The sequence below is a fragment of the Dromiciops gliroides genome, chromosome 4 (assembly GCF_019393635.1).
Source record: "Dromiciops gliroides isolate mDroGli1 chromosome 4, mDroGli1.pri, whole genome shotgun sequence".
In the NCBI taxonomy this organism is placed as follows: domain Eukaryota; kingdom Metazoa; phylum Chordata; class Mammalia; order Microbiotheria; family Microbiotheriidae; genus Dromiciops; species Dromiciops gliroides.
The window spans coordinates 78596527-78621567 of record NC_057864.1 but is presented as its reverse complement, the minus strand read 5'-3'; positions in this window follow the sequence as shown (position 1 = coordinate 78621567).

Below are 25041 nucleotides of genomic sequence, written 5' to 3'. Positions count from 1 at the left end.
TGTGATAGAGAAAGAGGAGAATCACTCACAGTCTGATATGTTCCCTAACACTGAGAATAGCATTTTGCAAATGAATCAGGGAAAGGAGAGCTGAGATCAGTATGCCAAAATTCTACCGGAAAATCTCAAGAATGAAATTCTGAAAACTCAAAAAGAAAACGATTTCAACAAGGAGGAAGAATAGGAATTGTCCAAAGAGAGCAATGTGGATCCATAGGTAATTCTCGAATCAAACTTAAATTGTAAAAGGATGTGTGCAGAAAAATGGGAACAAGAGCATATAACAAGGAAGATGAGTAACAAAAGCAATGGGCCTGGGTGCCACAAGGATTCTGTCAGGAATGATAAAGCTCAGAATGAGCTGAGGTTATGAAGAAAAGCTAGGAACAAAAACAACAACAAAAGGTGTGTGTGTGTGTGTGTGTGTGTGTGTGTTTGTTTAGCTACATTGGGGTGATGAGGAAGATCCAAAAAGGGATATGATGGATAAGATGATGTTAACTGATAATGGAAAGAAATCCAAAGTACTCTATTCTTTTTACTTTTGTTTCTTCTGCCAAGAAGAATGATGTTTCAGATATGAACAGACTGCAAAAGTGACCGCTAGGGAGTTGATAATGACTATAAACAAGGAGATAATAAGAGATTACTCTGCTACCCTTGTCAAACCACCTGGCCCAAAGGAACTATAGCTTCCTTGAAGAAGAGTGTGATATGATAGTCCCATTGCACTCTGCCCTGGTCAGATTACATCTCTAGAATATTGTGTTCTATTCTGGGCATGATAGCTTAGGAAGCACACTTATAAGGTGGAGAACAACCAGAAAGGGACACCTAAGATGAATGGTCTTGAGCACATACTACATGAGGATTGTTTGAAAGAACTAGGGACGTTTAGCCTGGAGAAGAGAAGACTAGGAAAGCACGCTATCTGTTTTGATGTACTTGAAAGGCTTTCTTTTGGAAGAGAGCCTAGATTTGTTTGGTTTGGCCCCAGAGGGCAGAACTAGGAACAATAAGCTTTAGCCACAAGGAGCCAAATTGAGGTTTGATGTCAGGAAAAACTTCCTAATAATTAAAGCTATCCCAAAATGGAATGGACGGACTTCCTCAAGAGGTAGAGTTCCCTTCTGCTGAAAGTTTTTAAGCAAGGAAGGGCTGGAGGACCTTGTTGTCTTGGAGTGTGTGTCTTAGAGATTCTTTTTTTCAGAGAATTGGGGGGAGGGAAGTCCTTAGCCTACCTGGCCACTGAGGTTCTTTCCAAGTCTGAAATTCTGAGATTTTATATAAACCATTACCATTGCAACGAGAGAGTATATAGTTAAAATATGAGATTTTGTGGTTTGTATACCATTAAGTTAACATAAAACCAGACAGTTATAATTTGATAAGAGGTCTTTTGTTAAACAACCACACAACCACAAAAAGAAGATTATTTGGAAGTATCTCTAGAAGAGGCACCAGTATTTAGGCATTCAACATAGGATGTTCATTTCTGATTCCTAGAGACCTCAAGGTGGCATAGTGAGTAGAGTACTGGCCTTACAGTCAGAAAAACCTAAACTTGAATCCTGCACCTCCATCATTTCTTATCTGTGTGATCCAGGGCAAATCACTTAGCCTCTCAAAGCCTCAGTTTTCTTATCCATAAAATGGAGATAACAATAATAAGTACTTCCAAAGTTGCTGTGAGGACCAAATGAGACAAAATATGTTAAGTATTCTGCACACATTAAAGCTCTGTATTATTGTTGGTGCTTATTCCTTAATCCCAGTATTTGTGTGTGTGTGTGTGTGTGTGTGTGTGTGTGTGTGTGTGCGCACGCACACATGAATTCAGGATGTTTCTGAGTATGTCTTTAGAATTTGTGTCAAAGTGGGCCAACTCCTTTAACTCTGAAAATATTTCACTATTGTTAACTGTCAACAAATCCAACCTCACGTCCAATTTTTCTCATAGGAGTGGCATTGGCAATAGTTCTTTCTTGGTCTAATGCCAATTTCCCTAGCTTTGCTAGAGTTTACAGCTTTTTGTTTGTTTGTTTGTTTTTGCCACATTCTGCCTCTTATCCTCCTCGCAAACACATTGCATTTCTTGGTGCTTTTAAGTATTGCTTCTTTTTCAGCCCAGACAGACTTGGTTGCCTTGCAATAACAGGTGATGTTATCTCTCCTTAAGAATATCTCTTATAAAACAATTTGGGGATGAAAAAGCATTCTGTTCTTTTGAGATATTACTTAGAGACAGCTCTGCTTAGCGTAGTTTTTTTTTTTTGGGGGGGGGAGAATATTTTTCTCCCTAGGCTTATTATAATTAGGGTTTATTTGTATGAAAATAGAATCTTTGTTGCTTAAGCGTTCCACAGCTCCTGCTGATCATTCTTCACTCATAGGCATCTTCCTTTGTGATATAATAGTTAGTTGCTGTGGAGATGATTATCATGTCATGGAAAAAAAGAGTCTTATGAATTTAAATGAAGAATGAACAGCAGGAGCAAAGGAACTATGCCAAAAGCCAAAAATTCAATCCAATTTAATTTTCTATAGCCTTTTTAATATACACTGTATCATAAAGTTGGATTTATCAGATTAAATAATACAGTTTCTGGGTTAAATGATGAATAATGACAGAAAGAAAGGAATATTAGGAAGCAGAGATGAGAAGTATTTTGACATTCCATTCAAAAGATAGGGATCCTTCTCTCATAAAGCAAGAAATGATAAAATGAGGAAATTAAGGACTATTGGGCCATATCTTCCTGGTCAAAGCAAAAGAAGTGACCAATTATTTGGACACTTCTAATAGCACTGGATTTAGAGTCAGGAAATATGAGTTCAAATCCCAGCTGTTACTTACTAATGATATGACCTTACTTAAGATATCTCAGAGTCTTAATTTTCTCATCTGTAAATTGAAAGGGTTAAACTAGATGGCATCTGAAGTCCTTTCCAGCTCTAAATCTAATGATCTAACTATTTAAACTTGCCAACCAAATCGAACATTTGTTCCATTTTTCAGGTAATTTTAGACAAAATTGAGATTCTGAACATCAATCAATCAATGACGATTTATTAAGCAACTGTGTACCTATGTGCAAGGTGCTAAGAGGGATAATATAGAAATATCAGACAGTGTCTCTGCCCAGAAGAAATTTATCATCTAGTTTGTGAGATAAGGCATTTATGCAAAAGTATTGATGAACAACTTAACAAATAATAGTCATAAATTATGCAGAGGTAGGTAAAGAATTGTATAGTCTTAAAATATATAATAAGATACTAACGACAAAGTACAAATATAGACAGATGGGGGAGAACATCAAGTGGGTGAATAGGAAGCAAACATCACTCAGTCTCTTTCGGAGATGAAATAACAAACAGCTAAAGCCAAGGACCACATAGGGCCTTGGGTATTACAAAATTGTTTTTATAATATTGATGTTATAGTATATATTTTTTTCGGGTTGTGTTCACTTTACTCTGTATCAATCAGTTCATAAAAATCTCCCTCTCTTTCACTAAAACCAAATCATTGATTACAGCACAATTGTATTTTGTTATATTGTTGTTGTTCAGTCATTTCAGGCCTGTCTGACTCTTCATAACAACACTTTGGAGTTTTCTTGGAAAAAAATATCAGAGTGGGTCATTATTTCCTTCTCCAGATTATTTTATAGATGAGGAATTGAGACAAACTGGTTAAGTGACTTGACCAGGGTCACAAAGCAAGATTTAGGCTGGATTTGAACTCAGGAAGAAGAGTCTTCCTGACTCCAGGCACTCTATCCATTGTGCCACCTAGCTGCCCATTTCATTATATGAATATTCCATAATTTGTTCAGTCATTCCTCTTAGTTTTCAGTTCTTTGCCACCACAAAAAGAGCTGCTACAAATATCTTTCTTATCTATACTTTATAAACCTATAGAACCATTTGTACCTACAGGATCTTTTCATCTTTCTTAGATCTCTTTAAGCTATAAACCTGGTAATGGTATCCCTAAGTCAAAAGGGAAAGGGATGGGACAGCTAGGTGGCACAGTGGATGAAGCACTGGCCCTGGAGTCAGGAGTACCTGAGTTCAAATCTGGCCTCAGACACTTAACACTTACTAGCTGTGTGACCCTGGGCAAGTCATTTAACCCCAATTGCCTCACTAAAAAAAAAAAAAAGGGACAGGGATGCATGTAAATAACTTTTTGGGCATAGCTCCAAATTACTTTCCAGAATGTCTGGGCCTGTTCACAGCTCCACTAATAGTGTACTAATCTGCCCATTTCCCCATAGTCTCTTCAGTATTTTTCGCCTAGCTTTTTTGTCAGCTTTGCCAATCTAATCAGTATGAAGTAGAACCTCAGAGTTGCTTTAATTTTAATTTCTCTTATGATTAATGATCTGGGGTGGTTTTCCCTATATGGGCTATACTTCATATGTCTTGTACGTCATTTGTGTAATACCTTTTTCTATGCTTTGATTACTTATCAATAGGGGAATGGCCCTTATTCTTATAAATTTGAATCAGTTTCCTTTTTTATCTTGGAAATGAGGCTTCATCAGATAAATTTGCCAAAAAGTACCTCCCTCTCCCATTACTATTTCTTTTTTATCTTAGCTGTAATATTTCTTTGTATAAAACTTTAAAAATTTTATATAATCAAAATTGTCCATTTAATCTTCTGTAATCCCCTCTATTCCTTATTTGATCATGAACTTTGTACATGTTCATGTTCCTCTGTCCAGAGATCTGAAAGGTAATTTCTTCTTTGCTCCTCTAATGTGCTTATTATCTGACCTTTTATCTCTAAGTCATGTATCCATTTAAAGCTTATCTTGGCATATGGTATTAGATGTTGATCAGTACCTAATTTCTGCCAAACTGCTGTTCAATTTTCCAAATAGTTTTGGAGAAAGGTGAATTCTTACCTTAGTAACCGGGGTCTTTGGATTTACTGGACCCTGGACTGATAGGTTAATTTGCTTCTGTATGTTATATATCTAATCTGTTCCACTGATTGATGTCTAATTCTTAACCAGTGCCAAATCATTTTAATGATTACTGTTTCAAAGTACAATTTGTGATCTGGTACTGCTAGACCATCTTCCTTTCTACTTTTCCCATTATTTCCCTTGAGATTTCTTGACCTTTTGTTCTTCCAGATGAGTTTCGTTATTATTTTTTCTAGTTCTATAATACATCGGCAGTTGGATTGGGATGGCACTGAATAAGTAAACTAATTAGGCTAGCATTGTCACTTTTATTATATTGGCTCAGCCTACCTATTATCAACCTGAAATAAAGAATACTACCCAAGTAGCAAAAAAACAGTATCTTTAATGAGGCAAGGGAATTGAAATTCAAGGCACAATGTAGCACAGAAGTCCAGGAGTGCCCAAGAGGGGTAGAGGTGGGCATGGTTAAATACATTTCAATAAGGAGAGAGTCTCATGGGAGGCACAGCTTGGAGAAGCTGTTCCATAAGTTGTTTTGCATAACAACCAAAAATCCATATAAAAGACTAAGGGAGGCTGGGTAGGTGTGACATCCGGTCAGAAGAGCAGGCTAGGGCTCTAGGTGCAGCATCAGGAAAACTGGTTTAAAACCTGCCTCCAATCATGGGGTCAGTTGTGACCAGAGTCTAGGTAGCCCCTTCTGATGTCTGCATTCAACACTATACACAACTAATATTCCTCCAGTTATTTGTCTTTATTTTCAATGAATAGTGTTTATAACTGCATTCATATAGTTCCAATGCTTATCTTGGTAGCTAGACTCTCGAGTATTTTATAGATTTTATAATTATTTTAATGGAATTATTCTTTCCATCACTTCCTTCTAGATTTTACTATCGATATGCAGAAATATTAATTATCTATATAGATTTACTTTATATTCTGCAACTGCTGAAGTTATTTCAGATAATTTTGACTCATCTGCAAAAAATGGTAATTTTGTTTCTTCTTTTTTGTTGTGGAATCACTTCAGTTGTGACTTTTAGTGACACTCAGTGACTCCATTTGGGCAAAGATACTGGAGTGGTTTGCCATTTCCTTCTCCAGCTCATTTTGCAGATGAGGAAACTGAGGCAAACAGGGTTAAGTGACTTGCCCAGGGTCATACAGCTAGTAAGTGTCCGAAGCCAAATTTGAATACAGGAAGACACACTGAGAGGGTGAGAAGTTCCTTAATCTTTTCTGAACAACAAAATCCCCATCATTTAGCGTGGGGGGTGGGGGAGGTGGGGTTAAGGGTAAATAGGGGCAAAAGTAGATCCTTAATAAAGGTTTTATTGAATTGAATTGATAGCATCATCCAAGCTACTTAGTATATGCCTAGGGGCTAACTCTATTGGAGAAAGAAAAAGAAAGTCCTTGCCCTTAAGGAGATTACATTCTAATGAAGGAAGACAAGTGAAAAGGAACTGGAAAGCTGAAGGTTGGGGCAAGGAAGAAAAGAGTTGAAGTCATGAGAGTGAAGAGTTAGTTGATCTGGGAGTCAGATGAGCAAAGTTGGGGTTCTTCCACCCCCAGATTGGGGGTTTAGTCTCTTCCACCCCTCAGAATGGTTAAGGAGAGGTTCAAAGGGGCAGGGGTACATGAAAAACTGAGGACTTCCCCTTTCATTGTGAATACTTAGAGACAAATCAAATCTTTCTTTTCCTAGGAGAAACACTGGGTGAAGGCATAAGTCAAAGAATATGAGTGTGGTTTGTATAAGGCCCCTCCAGGATTGAATCCAATCCATATGAATCCCAAGCTTCATTTCAGAACTGTGGTTTATAAGAATAATAGCTGACATTTATCCTCCCTAGTGTTTTCCACAAACAAGTATAAATGTCAGCTATTTGTTAAATGGATACCAGGGCAGACTTGAAGAGGAAAAAAGTTGCAAAGAGGAATCATACAACCTGCGGTGGGGGTGGGGAAGAGGATGGAAGGTGTCATTGCCATTTCCCTTTCACTCATTTCTACCTTCACCTTTTTTTGTGGATTATGTGTTTGTGTTTTGTGGACTGTTAGATGCGCCTCTGGGCTTTATCCACCCCCTCCTCTGACCACTGCTTCATTGCAGCTCCAGGTACCTCATCTTTGGCAGGGCCCCTGAAAGAAGGAGCAGGGTAACTATCCTAATTTGCAGTACCCTAGGGATGGCTCTGGAGGTACTAATAGTGGGGTCTTGCCCTGATACTAATTTTGAATATAATTACATAAGGTCACTCGATTCATTAAAATTCATTCTGCAATACTTCATGTTAGACCCTCTTGAACTCAAAATGCAAATTTATATGGAAATTAATAGATCCAGGTACTTATTTAAAAATAGATCTAGAGACCAGCTTTAGTCAAAGACTAGTGTTCTGTTGCCATTAGCAAGTTATTTGTTCTGACTAAATATTCCTACTGTACAGAAGAAAATTTGAATTGTACAGATGTATTTTTTTTTAAGTATGAAGACAGGAAGAGCATTGTAGTGATAGACTCAGGAAAAGGAAGAATGAAAAATGAAATGAGATGAGTTTTTAATTAGACAGGATAGGATAATGGAATGGGAGTAATGAATTATTTTTTTATATACTGTAGGAGTAATCATTATGCTTCTTTATTAGATAAATGCTAAAGGTTAGTGCTATAACTGAAGAATGAATCCTACATAAATCAAGAAAATGGAGTTTGCCTATGATATGTGTAGAACTCGTATAATAAATTATCATTTTTTTCCTTTGCATTGCTTGAGATTTGAAGATGGAAAAATAAAACTGTCAGAATTCAGTAGATAATGTGTGTAAAACATTTATAGGCTGTCAGCAGCAATGTGTAAAATACATATTACAATTACTGGCAACTTTGTTTTTAGAAACCGGTGTCTCTAATGCAATCTTGGTCATATCCATTTTGTAGATTAAATTAAAATGCTGACAATATTGCTCCTTTCATTCCTACTTCCAAGTAACATTGCCTTGGATCTGAATATGAAAAATGAGATGAAAAGTAGCCATGTTTATTAATTAAGGATCTTAGTCAAGAGACCATAGATATAATATCATATCAAGATGACATTGACATAGTTATCTAGATATGACTGCATAAGCGTGATTTAACTTTTTGTCATTCATCTGCTGAGTTCCATTTTGAGGAAACTGAGGCTCCAAAAAGGACTGTATCTTGCTGAAGGTCACATAACTAGTGAGTAACAGAGACCTTGGTGTTTTTATTTCCTTTATTGCACTTGACTGTACGCACCCAGGCACCCACACATATCCTGTGATCCTTGCAAATTGGCCTTTTTTTCTGTTCCTCACACAGGATATTCATTAAACCTTCCTTCTCTGTACTTTGTGCTGGCTAATCCCCTGCCTGAAAAGCATGTGTCACCCTAGGGTCCTGCTCGCAAGATTGGTGAGTCCTTGCTTAAGACTACCGTTGCATGAGGGGTCATGTTCACTTTACCCCTAGCTCAACTCTAGCTCCACCTCCTCACCAGCAGTCTTGTCTCCACATGGCATTGTTTTATTCTTCATACTTGCATGGTATACAGTAGGTGCTTCATAAATGCTTTAATTCAAGGTTCAATTCACATACTATACTCTACTGTAGCCGTTCCTAATACCTATTCTCTCCCATTCCCTTCCAGCAACAACAACAACAGATGTTTTGTGAACCCCAAGGGTAATCTTTTTTTTCCAGTTAATCATTTTTTTAAAAATTAAATTAATTTTTATTCTTTTATTCTGAACTTAAGAAATAAAACAAACATTTCCATAACAGTAGAATGGGGGGGGGGAGAAGATGATTGTACAAAAAATTGCAAATCTATTATGTATATCTTGCTATTCCTTTTAAATATATAATTAAAGTTGTCATATAACTTCTATTTTCCCTTTTTTCTCCCCTCCCCTTCCCCCTAGAGATGGCTACCATTAGACACAAATATGTATATATATGCAAAACCATTCGATACATACTTACTATTTATCAGTTCTTTCTCTGGATGCAGATAACATCTGCCTTCATAGGTCCTTTGTAGTTAATTTGTGTAGTTAAAATAGTCAAAATGACTTAGGCACTCAAAGTAGTTCTTGAAAGAATTAAGTTCTAAGTTCTCATTTTGCTCTTCATTATTTCATGCAAATCCACCCATGTTTTTCTAAGATCATTAAGCTCATCATTTCTTATGTCACAATAGTCTTCCAACACAATCATATACCATCAGCCATTCCCCAATTGACAGGCATTCCCTCACAGTTCTTTGTCACCACAAAAGAGTTGCTATTAATATTTTTAGATCATATAAGTTCTTTTCCCCTTTCCCTAATCATCTTGGGAAACAAAACTTAGTGGTATTGCTGGGTCAAATGGTATAGGCAGTTTAATAACTCTTTGGGTATAATTCCATATTGCTCTCTAAAAATGGTTGGATCAATTCACAGTTCCACCAACAGTGAATTAGTGTCCCGAGTTTTTCCACATCTCCAACATTTGTCGCTTTCCCCCTTTAATCATTTTAGCCAATCTGATAGATTAATTTAATACACTGCTCATTATATTCTGCTTAAGGAGTAAGTAAAGAATTTCTAGCACAAATCTCTTAGACCATTGCCATGAACTTTGGGGGTTCACAAACCACTAAATGGGAACTTCTGTCATTTTAGAAGCCTTTCCTAAGTTCTTCTCCTTGTAATGCTCTTTCCTTCTTGTTTTTTACTTATGTTTCTTGTTTATGTCTCTCAATAGAATTTAAATTCCTTGAAGGTAAGTACTTTTTCATTTCTGTTTTTGTATTCTATTGACTATCACAGTGCCTTGCAAATGGGATAAGAGAGGTTTTGGCTCAGCCTTACTACCATCATTTACTTAAGACCAGCAGGTCTCTTAACTAGCTAGGATCTGCAAAAATCAAGCTGAGACATCAACTTTAGCTCCAGTGATAATGGTTAGTTTGCAAATTCCTGCCATACCCTATGTTTACTGTACTATGTTTACTGACAAGTTTCCTGTTTTACCTGATACAGATCTTCCCCTTCTGCTACCAGTTCTTTAATCATTACTTTCCCCTTCTGCCTTCTGTAAAATTCCATTGTACCCATCCTACCTATGTAACCAAAATCTATACAACATAGCTTAAGGGTGCTGTTCCTTCCAGGCTTGCTGACTTTCTTGTACAGCGAGTCTACGCTCAGAGCATAAAATAAACCATTTCCCCCATATCTCTGGGTAGTTGAGGGTATCATTGGCAGCAATACCCATCAACAGATCCCTGACAGTTTCGATCACAAATTTCAGACATTTAATAAGTGTCTGTTGCATTAAACCAAATTATAACAGGTTATCACTGTCATATGATTATTATGAGGTATGAAATTAAAAGTAGAGTAATGTAGCACGTGGGGCACTCTCTCTCACACAAGAAGTCCTAGGAAAACAAACCTGAGTTTGAGACACTCTGTGTTTCAGCACCCACTCAAAATCATAACTCTTAGATTTCTACCAATGTCCTTATTTGCCAGCTAGTCAAGAGACATATTAGGCTTTTTGTTCTTCAAATACACAAACAAGCACCATAGGAATTAGGCAACAAGAAGGGACTGTCTCTTTCTTATTTGTATCCCCAGTGTCTCGTTCATAGTGGGCACTTAATAACTATTTATTGTATTGTACTGTAAGAAGAGATCCTCCCATGTGTGCATGAGTTACACTCTCCCACACCACCAGTGGGAAAAGGCACATACAAAGAGAATGATCATGACCAGGGAGGACACACAGTAGGAAACATGAGTGGGCAAGGAATATGTATAAAGGGCCATGTGACAAAAGAAAGGAAGGAAGGGGGAGGAGGGGGGAGAGAGAGAGAAGGAAAGGAAAGGGAGGGGGGAGAGAGAGAGAGAGAGAGAGAGAGAGAGAGAGAGAGAGAGAGAGAGAGAGAGAGAGAGAGAGAGAGAGAGAGAGAGAGAGATTTCAGGATTTTTGTGAAAATAAAATGAAATAACATTTGTAAAACACATTGCAAACCTTAAAGTCTTTTGTTGGGTATCATGACTCCACTGTGCTTCTGGTTGCTGAGCTGTTCTCTGCTAGCCTCGTGGGTTTTAATCTTCCCATGCATCTACTGGTTCTCTATTCCCATCTACTAAAGTATAATGGCAAGAAAACTATTCTTTGACTGAGGAGCTATGGGCCACCCCTACTACCTAGAGAGACATCAAATTCAGCCTGAGTGCCCCCAAGCACAGTAGAATTGTCTATTCTGGTGTTGATTTAAAACTGGCCCCAAACAACCACCCCATTTAGGATTAGAAAATTCCTTGTAAGGTCCTTTTAACTCTGATGTCCTCCCTCAAAACCATTTGAGGGCAGCTCTGAGGGGGAAAAAAAGAGTTATTTGGAGCTTGGGGCTATGAAAACCATATCACTCCACAAGTCCTTTTTGATTGACATGAAAATAAAGTTGAGTAAGAACAAGTTAATGAAAGAGGCAGCTAGATGGTGCAGTAGATAAAAGTGCTTGCAGTAAGGAAAATTCCTCTTCCTAAATTCAAATCTGGCCTCAGATACACTTAATAGCTGTGTGACCCTGGGTAAGTCACTGAGCCCTGTTTGCCTCAGTTTCCTCATCTGTAAAGTGACCTGGAGAAGAAAATAACAAACCATTTCAGTATCTTTGCCAAGAAAATCCCCAAATGGGTCAGGAAGTCAGTCTGGACTGAAAAAGGACTAAACAATTACAAGTTAATGGAATCTTTAAGAGATCCACATTCTGGTCTTTATTATGTATATTTATAATCAACAACAACAAATACTGCTGGCTTTGGGACTATATTATGGCCTGTGTAAAACCTTGTTGTCTCCCAACAGGATGCCTTTTGCTGTCAATAAAACAAACCAAACTCCAAACCCGAGCTAGGAAAAAGAATGAGTTAAGACATTTATGGTCTTTAGCATATAAAGAGGAGTTACTAGAAGAATCTGAGACATTTAATCTTCTTGAAAGTGACTGAGTTTGAAAGGGAAAATGAAGAATTAAGGGAATTGGTTGTGTTGAGGATATGATATTTTGCATCATTGTTGATGGGTTAAAGCAGTTTAGTAGTCTCCTGATCTGTCAAATAGCTAAATTTTTAAAGTAGTGAACATGCAAGCCACTTGAATCAATCAATCAATAAATTATGCACCGGGTACCATGTGAAGCTCTGGGGATACAAAAAGAGGCAAGAACAGTCTTTGACCTCAAAGAGCTGATAATTTATATTATTATTTCAAGTGGGTTGTCACTTAAGTAAAATACATTTAAAAAAAAATCCGGTTACCAAACATTTTGTGAGGATGGTCCAAAAGGAAATGTAGAGACAGATGGTGGGTACAGACTCTTCAGCATACATCACACATGTGAAGAACTGAAGTAAAAGATATCTAGGAAATGTATGATCAGAAAAGGAAATGAGCTGATTGAATAAGCAAGAATGAGATATAATAGATGCACGGCTCAAATACTACACTGGTGTACATGAAATATGCAAAAGGACTTTGAGGAAGTCCTCCAGCACATTAGGTAAAAGAAGAATATAGGCAAGAATCTGAAAGGATGAAAAGACAGGAACAATTTCCTATGTGCTGTGATGGAACAAGTACTTATATGCATCATGGATCCCTTGAGGTTTTGGCATGTTTTACTTAATGAGATAAAATAATTTAAAATATAACTTTTGATGTATGAAATAAATTATTTTTTAACCATATTAAACAGTGGGTTTGCCAATAAAACCTTTCTTTTGGACTTACATGTTTTGATTATGTAACCTGCAACCTCTTTCTTTTACCAAGTGAGTTCTTAGAACCTCCATTTTGAGGAAGGGCCCAGACCAGCTATCCTTTATTCTTCAGACTTAGGCATCATGCTGTATGGGGGGCAGGATGGGCAATTTCCCCTTCCCCTCCACCTTGGGTTTAAGTTTCCTTTTATTTGTTGTCTTCCCACATTAGATTATAAGTTCCTTTAGGACAGAGAGTACCTTTCCTTTTGCTTATATTTGTATGTCCCAGGGGTTAGCACAAGACTGAGCATATACTAACTGTTTAATAAATACTTATTGACAGACTGACTGGCTGATTAGGTAGAGAATATTTGATTATCTTTGTCTATGACTATAATAATAATTTTGTTAGAATAATTACAATGGAGTTCTAAAATCAGATAAATATTAAAATTCCCCAGATTGAAAAAAAAAATCTCTATAAAGCATGAAATATGTCCTCAGTTTCTATTATGTAGCCCAAAATAACACAGCTTAGGCATATTTGCAGAATTATTAGTACAAATGGTCTTTCAAATAAGTATATTTACAAAGATAAATTTAGTTTCTGTCTCCAGGGCTTGGCATCCCTGTCTAATGAATAAGCACATGGATTCAGAAGCCCAGTAACAGCAGATTCTTTGTTAAGTTATTCACTACAATTCTTTTCTTGTTGAACAGAAAAATACTACTTAGTCATGTCAAGGTTACATTTTGTTCCTTCAGTTCTTCCCTGATATTTTGATAAAAGGCAACATTACACAATGAAAGAAGCTGTCTCATGCCCCTAAGAGATTTAATCTGAAGAATGTGTCAAATAACATTAATAACAATCAACTTGTTTTTAGGGACTGGAACTTGACCTATGATTTCATTGGGAGCTCCAAGATTAAGAAATTCCTTTTTACCAAGGCAGGTCTTCACTTTCTCTGAAATTTATGGCCTTGGAGATTGGCCTGGACCACTGAGAGGTTCAGTACCTTGGCCAGAGTCACATAAAATAGTAGATGTTGGAGGTAAGACTCACAGGCAGGTCTTCAGATTTTCCATACTAGCCCTTTATCTATTCTATACCATGTTGTTTTTCAACTTATTAGAAAGTATTTATTAAACACTTAGTATATGCTCAGTCTTGTGCTAACCCCTGGGACATACAAATATAAGCAAAAGATAATAATTGTATTAAAATTCATTAACATTAACATTCAGCTATTCATATGGTCATTTATTGAAGTTATATGATTGGCTTTTTAAAAACTCCATTATATACATATTCTTCAAGTCATCTCATTTCTTTTTTTTTTTTTTTGTGAGGCAGTTGGGGTTAAGTGACTTGCCCAGGGTCACACAGCTAGTAAGTGTTAAGTGTCTGAGGCGGGATTTGAACTCAGGTCCTCCTGACTCCAGGGTTGGTGCTCTATCCACTGTGCCACCTAGCTGCCCCTAAGTCATTTCATTTCTGTTAGCCTCACTTCCCTCATATTGAAATAAGAATAGTAATATTTTTTATTAGTAGTGATCTTTTTTTCTAGAGGATTTAAAGTACTCCAAGTACTTTGGACTAGTGTAAATGTCTGATGGAGCAATTCTCTGATGCAGCACTTTTTTCTTTATTTGTTATTTTTCTTTTTAAAAAAATCATTTTATTGCTATCATTTATTTGGGTATGACAGACCCTTCCCAAGAAACATCCAGTCAATATGCTCCCTGTATGTTCCCTGAAAACAGCAAACCCCCTTAATAGTGTGATTATGACTGATAATAAATGTCTGATCCCATGGTTGTGGTTTACTAATTATTAACAGAAAGGAAGAATGTGTCCTTTGGCTTTACTAGTAAGGCATCAACATTTTCTATTTAATTTAAATTTTGTTGGCTATTAGTAATTTTTAAAAAACATTATATTGCTGCCTGGCATATAGTAGTTATTTAATAAATGTTTATTGATTGACTGAATTAATTATGTATGTTGTTCTTTTTGGCTCACCTTTCTTACAGTTGCTACATACACATTTTCTTATGTTTCTTTGAATTTTTATGTCGTCATGATCCCTAAATTTGCCTCTTTGTAAGTCCCCATCCATTGCTCTTGGTTGTGCCCTCTAGAACCAAGCAGAATAAATCTAATCTCTGTAACTTATTATATCCACATTTTGTCCTTTTAATTCCAATACTTCCATGTAGTTTTCTTGCATGTTTCTCTGAAATGTTGCATTCAAGTTCTTTGTTTCATTGTATTTTTATAAGAGGCCAATATTTCTCATATCTCATTGAATTCTATTTTCCAAAGGTCTGCTATTTTGTTGTGTAAAAACTTTAATTATTCCTTCAATTTTTGCTGTCTATTGACTTTGCTCTAAATTTCTTATTGCACCTGTGAATTTTCTTCGTTCTTTCCTTGCCATTTTCTTTGTCAGGCTATTTATTGGTTTGTCAAGATTTTCTACCTTCTCTTCTAAAATGACAGGTCTCTTATTTGTCTTTTTAAAATCTTTTGTAAGAACTCTATTTTCCTTCCTATTCTCTTCTTTTAATTTTTTTCCTTGGGGCAATGAGAGTTAAGTGACTTGCCCAGGGTCACACAGCTAGTGTCAAGTGTCTGAGGCCAGATTTGAACTCAGGTCCTCCTGAATCCAGGGCCAGTGCTTTATCCACTGTGCCACCTAGCTGCCCCACCCTTATTGTCTTTGTAATTTTTTTCAAAGCACCCTTAAGTCAAAAGAAAAACCTAATAGTTTCATTTATTAAATAGTTAGTTTGAAAATATAAAATATCCTACAGTAACCCTATGAGTTCACAGTGGTACCCCAGCACATAGTTTGGGAACCTTAGATTTATTCTATAATATTTCTTCATTATATTAGGAGCTTGGAGGGCAGAGTAAAGATGATGGTGTAAAACAAGAACTTGCCTGAACTCTCCCAAATTCCCTTTCAAACAACTTTAAAATAATACCTCAAAATGAATTCTGGAATGGCAGAACCAACAAAAGGTTTGGTGAAACACATTTTCCATCCCAAGACAACTTAGAAGGTTGACAGGAGAGATCTGTATCACTGAGGTGAGAATTAAGCACAGACCAGTGAAAGTGGTCCAGAAAAGCCAGCAGCCGGCTGAGCCACAGCAAGATGGCATTGAAACCCATGTCTCCTCCCCCAACATAAGTCACAGGGCAAGCAGGCAGTGAGACCTAGCAACCTAGTGCAAGCCAGCAGCAGGTCCTGCCCTAGCAAGTCAGTGCAGACTTTGGAGGGTGGGGGGGAGGGCATGACTGAAACAGCAGCAGTGACTCCCAGAGCTCTAAGTCCACAGTTGGTAAGAAGACCAGACAACTGAAGAGCAGGAGATCACAGGGGATGCTCTGCTGTCACTCTGTTACATTGTTGAAACAGAGATTGGGTTCCCAGACCTGAGTCACAGTCATAAGGTGAGGAGGAACACTGGCATATTTGTGCATGCAGTCCCAGGGAAGCAGGTATCCTAGTCCCAGGTCCAGGGCAGAGAAGAGTGCTTATGGTTGCTCACAGACCCTAGCACAGACCAGGAGAACAGTTACCATACCTCTCTTTAGATCATATAACCTTGGAAGAATTGAAAAGTTATAAGTCCCCAGAATTTGGTCTGAAAAAAGCAGTACAAAAAAACCTGAAGCTTGGGACAGTGCCCTCTCCACCCAGGAGCAGAGCCTAACTTTAACGTATAATTAAAAGTCAAGAAATAGGCTGGAAAATGAGCAAAAAACAAAAAAAAGAACCTAACCATAGAAAGTTACTATGATGACAAACACATACCCAGAAGAGGACAATGATGTCAAACAACTAAATCTAAAGGATCAAAGAAAAATGTGAATTGGTATCAAGTCCAAAAAGAACTCATGGAAGACCTTAAAAAGGATTTTAAAAATCAAATAATAGATTTAGAAGAAAAATTGGGAAAAGAAATAAGAGTGATGCAAAAGAATCATAAAGAAAGAGTCAACAGCTTGGTAAAGGAAAAACAGAATCCCACAATATGTTGTTTACAAGAGATACATCTAAAGAAAAGAGGCACTGAGAAAAGGTAAGTGGCTGCAGTGGAATCTGTTATGCTTCAACTGAAGTAAAGAAAGGCATATGTAGCAATTATGATTTCAGTTAAAGCAAAATTTAAAAATAGATATAATTAAAATATATAAGGAAGAAAACTATATCTTACTAAAAGGTACTATAAAAATGAATATCATTACTAAAATACATTCATGAAATGATAAAGCATCCACATTTTTAAAGGAGAAGTTAAATGAGTTATAGGAAGAAATAGACAGTAAAACTATACTAGTGGGGGACCTCAACCCTCTTCTTTCAGAACTAGATAAATATAACCAAAAAAATAATCAAGGAAGAAGTTACAGAGGTGAGTAGAATTTTAGAAAAGTTTGATATGATATATCTCTGGAGAAAAATGAATGGGAATAGAAAGGAATATACCTTTTCTCAGTAGTACATGACACCTACACAAACATTGACTCTGTATTAGGCATAAAAACCTCACAATCAAATGCAGAAAAAAGAAATATTACATGTGTCCTTTTCAGATCATAATGCAATAAAAATTACATTCAATAAAGGGCCCTAGAAACCAGATAAAGAAACTGAGCCTCAGAAAGTTTACAGGACTTGAGCTGTAAGGGATATAACATGAAAAGGAAAGAAGAAGGAGCTCTCTATAAGTGGATTAAATTTTTTCAGGGAAATAGATTAAAGATTAATTGGAAACTAAATAATCTAATCCTAAAGAATGAGTGGGCCAAAGAACAAATCATAAAAACCAATAATTTCATTAAGGAGAATGACAACAATGAGACAATATACCAAAATTTATAGGATGCATCCATAGCAGTACTTAGGGAAAAATTTTATCTCTAAACACTTACATCAATAAAATAAAGAACAGATCAATTAATTGGGCATGCCACTAGAAAAAGAACAAATTAAAAATTCCCAATTAAACACCAAATTGGAAATCCTGAAATTCAAAGGACTTAAAAAAATTGAAAGTAAGAAAACTATTGAATTAATAAATAAAACTAGAAGATGGTCTTATGAAAAAAAAAGCACTCTAAATCTTCCTAATACTTATTTAATTTTTTTTTCAAATTTTAACATTCACTTAAAAATTTTGAGTTCTAAATTCTTTCCTTTTCTTCAGTCCCTCCCTCACCCATTGAGAAGACAAACAATATGATAGCCATTACACATGTGAAGTGTGGAAATTTATTTTGATTTGGGGACCCTGCCTTTGGGCTGAGATTAAAAAGACTTAGGACCTCAGAGTTTTTTTTCTGTGTAAGCAGAGCTTCCCCTCCCCCTCCACTTCAGCTGTGGAGAGGTGTAAGAAAACCCTCAGAGAAGCTGGGGTTTGCTTCACCCAGCCCCCAGCTTGGCCTGGGGAGCACAGGCTCAGGCTAGCCCTGGGGGCAGCCAGCCCCAGGTTTTACCTGGCAGAGCAGGTAAATAAAAAGGGGGCTGAGAAGAGAGAAGGGGAATGGTACAGAGGGGGAGGCTGGAAAATTAATGAAGAGAACAGAAGGATGCTGGAGGATAGAGAAAGCTAGAGGATACTAGAGACGCTAAGGGGTTGGTGACAAAGGGATGCTAGAGACACTGAGGGGGAGACGGAGAAAAAGCTAAGAGCAAGGAAGAAAGATACCAGAAGACTAAGAGAACACAAGGAGAAGCTGGTCTGTGAGAGAGAGAGACACAGGGGTTCATCGAGGCAGTATGGAGAGGAAGGTTAGACGCAGGGGGGTTGACAAAGTGAAAGGGACTTGGAGTTAGAAGAAAGGAGCTGAGCAGTGAAAGCACAGGGAAGCTGGAGTGAAGGAGAAAAAGTGAAAGTTGGAGAAAGCTGGAGCATACCCTAAGGCAAGAGGTGGCAAAGGCCCTTATTATATTAAAAACAGACAGGTTATATAATTTGCATTTCTTAACCCTTATCTTTTACATTGATTTTTATAAATAAATCTTGCCTTGATTATTTAATTAAGAGGCTTCTTAATTGTTTGCTTATCAATTTGAGAGTAGTGTGGAGAAATTTTGTAAATGGTCCATATTAAAATAATAGCAGTCAGATAGCCAGCCAGTCAAAAGTACCCAGATTAGGTCCCCAGTCAGATTAGGCCCAAGCTAAGTTAGTTAAAATATTTTCACATTTGAATGGTGACCCAGATGGGACTTATGGCCCAATTATAATTTTTCTATAGATAAAATTTTTCATATAAGCACAGTTATATATTTTTTCAGATTAAGATTAGCTAGTTAATAATTTTTTTATATTTAGAAGTCATACAAAACATAATTCCACCTAATATTTACTTTTAATTTTGTAAATAATATGGTTACACTAGTGGATATTTGGTTAGATTCTTATAAAAAATTATTTTCCATTGTGTACTACTACTGTCCTCAGAGAAAATGTACCATGATAATGAAACAGACTTAGTCAAAAGGTAAAAGCAAGGGGGAAAAAAATGAAGATCCCCATTGTTCACTGCCTTTTCTACTACTTATAAGTTGCTGAACAAAGCTATAGAAAATCACAAAATCATGCTAACCAGAACCATTATAAATTTATATAATGTAGTCCTAACTGGGCCTTCATTGTAGCCAGGCAATCCTTTTATACTTTTCTAATTAATTGATGTACTATCCCCCTCACTACAGTGACTTTTCCCAAACTTTTTCACCCCTCTTCCAACCTCCCATAGCTCTCTCTCTCCTCACTCTCTCATCTGAGAACCTAGTCTCATCTTTGTTTTTATTGTTTAGTTGTTTTTAGTCATGCACCACTCTTTGTGACCCCTTTTGGGGTTTTCCTGGAAAAGACAGGGAAATGGTTTGCGGTTTCCTTTTCAAACTCATTTTACAAATGAGGAAACTGAGGTATACAGGGTTAAGTGATTTGCCCAGGGTCACACAGCTAGTGAATGTCTATTTCCTTGGAAAATAAATTTAGGGCATTTGTAGAGAATTCCTTTCCTCCTTTTAATTTTATATTCCTCAAGGCTCAAGTTCCTTATCCTTTCTGAGGCTCGGTTTATTTATTAGCAGGGAGATAATACTTTTACTGCTTATCTCACATACTCTTTGGTGAAGATTAAATAAGGTGTATAGAAAGAGAGTATGGTGCAGTGGAAAGAATGCTTAATTTGCAGTTAGAGGAAGTGGAAGCAAATCCAGTCTTTCTCAGTTGGACTTTGGGCAAGTGACTTATTTTTCTGGGCTGCAGTTTCCTTATCTATATAAATGAGGAAGTGGACAACTAAGGTGAAACAGTGACTAGAGAAGAGGACTTGGAGTCAAGAAGACCTGAGTTTGAATTCTGCCTTAGACGTGCTTACAAGCTTTTGTCAAGTCACTTAACTCAGTGTCTCAAGTGTCCTCCTTTGTAAGATGAAGATAATAGCACCTACCTCACAGGGTTGTTGTGAAGTTCAAATGAATTAACTAAAAAGGACATTGCAAACCTTGAAGCACTATATAAATGCTAGCTCATTATTATTATAATGGCTAAGAACATGCTTGTAAATCATAAAGAACCACATAAACGCAAACTGTTCTTAATATAAAAACAAAGGGAACATTTTCTTTCCACACATTTGTATCTGAACACTCAGACGACTGTTAAAATCTACAGCACTAGATGGATTTCAAGGGAATAGACATAAGGTATAGCTGATAATTCAATATAAAAAATGTGTCACACAAATACTTTTAGTAGTTGGCAGGATGGATATATATATATGGCTGAAGGCACCAGTAAATGCATTTTATAGCTCTAGAGAAAATATAACACATTAATAATGTGAAGAAAGAATGATAGATGGTAGAACTATGTTTTTCTACTGACACCCTTTTTCCCATTGGTATTTTTTTTAATATATTATATTTCATCCATAATCCCAATGGGCCCAATTTTCAGAATTATTTGATTACCTAATTGACATTTGAGCTTTAGCTGCCTTAAGTGCTGATTAGAATATCCAGATGTACAACTGAGGAGCCTAAACATGGGTCATGTTGGAAGAATTTTATTTTGAAAACCTTCTATTGTTGTAAGCATAGAATTATGATGGAATAGAGAAATAACATTTGAAGGATTAGTCTACCCCTTATTCCCATCATCACTTTAAATGATAAAATAGAAAAACTCTTGATCTAAGTTTTTGAAATCATTAAGGCAAATTTTGTATCCAAAATATAACATGATTTCTAAGTCTCCTGACCCCATATATATATCAGAGACTTAAAAAAAACAACCCCAACACCCAATGGGATCTTATTAATTCCCCTCTAATGAATTCACAGTTGATTTATACTCAAGATAAATACATTTGAACCACTCATTTCTTAATAAAATTGTTATAACAGGAAAAAGGAGAGAGAATTATACAGGGCAGGCAAGCCAGCCTTGCTGATGGAACAAGATATCCTAAGAGAGAGGCAAGAAGGCGCATATATCAGGCAAGTCAAACCACCTTGCCCACCATCTTCTCTCAGGTCCTGATGGAGATAGCCTAGGACTCTGAACCCAAGAATCTTGGGAATAGCAATATTTCCTTATAGGAAACACTTTTTTTTTTGTGGGGCAATGAGGATTAAGTGACTTGCCCAGGGTCACACAGTTAGTGTCAGGTGTCTGAGGCTGGATTTGAACTCATGTCTTCCTGAATCCAGGGCCAGTGCTTTATCTACTGTGCCATCTAGCTGCCCATAGTAGCAATATTTTCTCCCCATTGCCCTCAGCCATCATCCTTGAAAGCAACCTCTGTGGAGATGCAGCTAGAAAACCTCCTTCAGTAGCCACAGCTGTAGAAGAACCACAAAAGAAGGTTCTTGGGGGCAGCTGGGTGGTGCAGTGGATAAAGCACTGGCCCTGGATTTGGGAAGACCTGAGTTCAAATTCAGCCTCAGACACTTGACACTTACTAGCTGTGTGACCTTGGGCAAGTCACTTAACCCTCATTGCCTTGCCCCCCCCCCAAAAAAAGAAGGTTCTTGTCACCAAAGTATTTGGTGCTGCAAGTGGTTCAACATCAGAAACTTATATGATTATCAACGGAAATGATATTAAAGATGAGGCTTTAACATCTCCATTGCGGCTGCAGCCTTACCACTATGAGACTTTTGCATCTGACTTGTAGCTGAAACCTTCCATTTGTGCTGTCTCTCCCATTAGAATGTGGGGGGGAGGGCATGACTGAAACAGCAGCAGTGACTCCCAGAGCTCATTCATTTATTATTATGGCAACTTATACAATAAATTACATTAGATTGCAAAGACCTCAGAGTCAGGAGGTTTTTTTTTTTTAAATCTTTTCAGCTATAGCATTTAGGACACAGAGACTCCCATTTTGCTGGTTAAATGGTTATTTTATTTAACCAGTCAATGGCACCATCTGTATGCCTATGGCTACAATGGATATTGGTTCAGAATTGTAAACTTGCACATCAACAACTTGTCTACACCTTAGAGTCTTAGAGACTATGCTGCTTGGGGGCACTTTGGGGTTAAACGACTTGCAATGTCATATAACTAATATGTGTCAGAGGAAAGATCTGAACTGTAACGATTGGAATGATGCCACCTGCTGGAGACTTACTGTAGGAAAGCTCCACCATGAGGTGAAGGTCTCTGAGGGCAAGACCATGGGTCTTTTCTTTGGTATCAGGAAGTGACATTTGCTTGTGGGAGGAAGAAGGGGGAGTCGGGTGCTCTGACTCTCTCTTTCGTGGGGACTCTGGTGGAGAGCAGAGCTAGGAATGCTCTCTCCCTTCAATAGATAGATGAATCTAGGTCTTTCTCTCTCTTTACCAAATTCTTATTCTCCTTAATAAATGCTTAAAAGTCTAACTCTTGCTAAAGCTTATAATTTATTGGTGACCACTCATTAGATATTTTAAACAGTATAGCTAGAATTTTAGCCTGTACAGAACCCAGGTCTTCCCAGGTTTCACTTCTAGAATCATTCTCTTTATCCCCTATGCCACACAGTCTTTCATTAGAGGTTTTTGTTATTGTTCAGTTGTTTTAGTCACATCTAACTCTTTGTGACCTCATTTGGGGTTTTCTTGGCAAAGATACTGGAGTGGTTTGTCATTTCCTTCTCTAAATCATTTCACAGATGAGGAAACTGAGGTAAAGAAGGTCAAATCGTGGATAGAGCACTGGCCCTGGATTCAGGAGGACCTCAGTTCAAATCTGGCCTCAGACACTTAACACTAGCTGTGTGACCCTGGGCAAGTCACTTAACCCCAATTGCCCTGCCAAAAAAAAAAAAAGAAGGTCAAATGACTAGCTCAGGGTTACCCAGCAAGTGTCTGAGGCTGGCTCTGAATTCTTGAAGATGAGTCTTCCTGACTTCAGGCCTAGTACTCTATCTACTGTGCCACCTAGCAGCCCTTCATTAGAGGTAGATATGTCTTTAAAATAGAAGAATTTTGAAGTAGGGACCATGTTATATGTGCCATGTGGTCTAGCTGAGTAAATATCATATTAAAATGTTAATGGAGGCAAGTGTCATGTGGTAGAAAGAACTGGGTGAGAATATTTGGTGCTAGTCCTAGCTCTCCCACTCACCAGCCATATGGCAGGTGCAGCTAGGTGGCGCAGTGGAGAAAGCACCAGCCCTGGAATCAGGAATACCTGAGTTCAAATTTGACCTCAGACACTGGACACTTACTAGCTGTGTGACCCTAGGCAAGTGACCCTACAACCCTCACTGCCCTGCAAAACCAAACCAAACCAAACAAAAAAAAATCAATAGCAAAGCTAATAATAGCTCACATTTATATAGCAGTTTGCTGGTATGTAATACTATATAACAGTTTATTTTTCTGACCACACTCCTCTGATAATATATCAAGATAATATATCAAGAGAAATGACTTTGAATAAACAATCATTTGGGGAGATTCAGAGTTTTTTCCTTCTTCTAAAGTCCTGATTTTTTTTGGGGGGGGGGGTGAGGCAATTGGGGTTAAGTGACTTGCCCAGGGTCACACAGCTAGTAAGTGTCAAGGGTTTGAGGCCGGATTTGAACTCAGGTCCTCTTGAATCCAGGGCCAGTGCTCTATCCACTGCGCCACCTAGCTGCCCCTAAAGTCCTGATTTTTAAAAGTTAAAAACTCAGTCTCTTGAAGAATATCACTGATAATGAGATTGAATTAACTTTCCTCAGTATAATGAGATTGAATTAATTCTCCTCAGTCAGACCCCAATCAACCTTAAAAGGGATTTAATTTAAGGTGGGGAAGCCCATTGTGTTCTACTCAGGTTTGGGTAGGGATAACTTCTTTGATTAGATTGCCCAAAGCTGCTGAGGTTGGTCTGGATATAGAGATGATAAGACTCTCATTTGAAGGGTAACATGACTGCAGACCCTCATTTTAATAAAGCCTGCCTCTTATTGTGTTAATCAATCAGAGTTTATTTCCCCTCTTCTTCCCAATTACATTTTGTTGTTGTTGTTGGGTTTTTGTTGTTGTTGTTTTTTTCAGGGCACTGAGGGTTAAGTGACTTGCCCAGGGTCATACGGCTAGTACTTGTCAAGTGTCCAAGGCTATATTTGAACTCAGGTCCTCCTGAATCCAGGGCTGTTGCTTTATCCACTGTGCCACCTAGCTGCCCTCTGCCGCTATTCTTCCAAAAGAATATTTAAGTCTTAAGCCCCACCACCATAATTGTCTTTGGTCTAAGAGAGTCAGCCAAATGACCATCCCTTTTATTAATAATGTGCTGGCTTTATTAATAAAATGAATAAATTACCCCGAAATTGTGTCTCTTGAACCTTTTGGGGCCACAATATGTACAGTAAATTGTGAATCTTAAAGTCCTCTAGAAATGTTAGCTTTTATTATTATTCCCATGTTATAGATGTTGAAGTTGAAACTTCAAGAGGTAAATGAAATTGTTCACGGGTCACATGAGTTTTAAGTGACAAATTTTGGGTTGAATTCAGGGCTTCTACTAGAAAGTTTGGTTTATTTTTAGGAGTGTCCTGGAATAAACTCTCATCCAGTAGGAGAGCTCTTACATGTAAGAAATGCAAACCATACAAATTAGAGCTTGATGGGTTGTCGTTTTTTTGTTTGTTTTTTTGCAGGGCAATGAGGGTGAAGTGACTTGCCCAGGGTCACACAGCAAGTAAGTGTAAAGTGTCTAAATCAGGATTTGAACTCAGATCTTCCTGACTACAGGGACGGTACTCTATCTACTGCACC